The sequence below is a fragment of the Chrysochloris asiatica genome, unplaced genomic scaffold (assembly GCF_000296735.1).
Source record: "Chrysochloris asiatica unplaced genomic scaffold, ChrAsi1.0 scaffold00044, whole genome shotgun sequence".
In the NCBI taxonomy this organism is placed as follows: domain Eukaryota; kingdom Metazoa; phylum Chordata; class Mammalia; order Afrosoricida; family Chrysochloridae; genus Chrysochloris; species Chrysochloris asiatica.
In genome coordinates, this window is record NW_006408562.1 from 11,580,554 (window position 1) to 11,581,411 (window position 858).

The 858-nt window shown below is 45.0% G+C and overlaps 1 pseudogene; it reads right to left on the reverse strand.

Moving 5' to 3' along the window:
• Position 1: 1 nt before the first annotated feature.
• Positions 2-785, reverse strand: LOC102812510 (annotated as a pseudogene).
• Between the last annotated feature and the right edge of the window lie 73 nt (positions 786-858).

Sequence of the window (858 nt, forward strand, 5' to 3'; positions counted from 1 at the left end):
GGTTGATGAACAGTAAAAAGATGCACTTCTTCACTGAATAGTTAGCATTGGATATGTATCCATTCATTTTGAAGGCTAGGGTTTTATCCTCACATCCAACTTCTATTAATTCTCGACTAACAGCGTTCCCAAAGATGGACCGAATGTTGTCCACAGTTGTGGCGTTGGGCAGTGTTCTTACATCAGCTACCGTCTCACCTTGTTTTTTAACTGAGAAACTAATGCCTGCATTGTGTATTGAATACCTGCCAACGACTTCCAGGATCTTCCCATACTCTTCACTTGGATTTTTCAAAGCTTTTCTCCTCGTGGCTATATTGTAAAAGAGGTCCTCCACCATGATCTGGGTCCCCTGATTGCCTGCACAGGGTTTAGGAGGAGCTTTTAGCTTTCCATCTGAGTAACTTGCTCTGTATGCACACTTTCCATCAGCTGTTTTGGTTGTAATAGTAACGTGAGCCACATGGCTTATGCTAGCCAAAGCCTCACCACGAAAGCCGTAAGTAGAAATACTGGCTAAATCCTCAAAGGACTGCAGTTTACTTGTAGTGAACCTCTCACACACAATGTCCAGATCTTCTTTCCTGATCCCAGTGCCATTATCTTGGATCTGAATCAACTTCAGGCCTCCCTCCTTAACAACCACTTGGATACTTGTGGACTTTGCATCAGTTCTCAATCATCTCCTTGATGGCGTTGGCCGGTCGCTGAATAACCTCTCCTGCCGCGATGCGGTTCACTACTGTCTCGTCTAGGCGGCGGATCACCCCCACCACGAACGACATTTTAGCGCCAATCTCCAGGTCTTTCTTGCTGGTCCATCTTAGTCTGAAAGTTCTGCTAAAATCTGTTCAATAT